This window comes from Camelina sativa, unplaced genomic scaffold (assembly GCF_000633955.1).
Source record: "Camelina sativa cultivar DH55 unplaced genomic scaffold, Cs unpScaffold12894, whole genome shotgun sequence".
Classification (NCBI taxonomy): Eukaryota; Viridiplantae; Streptophyta; class Magnoliopsida; order Brassicales; family Brassicaceae; genus Camelina; species Camelina sativa.
The window spans coordinates 1-348 of NW_010933933.1; the positions used below are offsets into that span (position 1 = coordinate 1).

General features: G+C 35.9%; 1 long non-coding RNA gene across 1 annotated transcript; it reads left to right on the top strand.

The window, feature by feature from the left end:
- Positions 1-348, top strand: LOC104775360. Its single transcript, XR_765863.1, has 3 exons — positions 1-39; positions 142-239; positions 321-348. It is a non-coding gene; the product is annotated as an uncharacterized LOC104775360 (long non-coding RNA).

Below are 348 nucleotides of genomic sequence, written 5' to 3' on the forward strand. Positions count from 1 at the left end.
GCTAGCAATCTTGTGCTTGGTAATGGAAAGCATTATAAGGTTAGACTCAAGTACAAAAGATTGGATCATATCCAAATTTTCAAATCTTGAAAATGAATTCTCGAATTCTTGGAATTGAGCTTAAACCTTCTGTATTCATAGGGACAAAGCTTGTCATCCACGGCACTGCCACATGCTAAGTTCTATCCAATAATAGCATCTATAACAGCAAAGTTTAAGAACGGTTCAGCATTGGATGCGTGAGTTTGGCTAATCTCGTTAATTACTTATTTGAAAGATTTGATGTTATTTGTTAACTTTGTATCTCTGTCTTGGTGTAGACAATTGTGCAAACTTGGATCGCTTGAC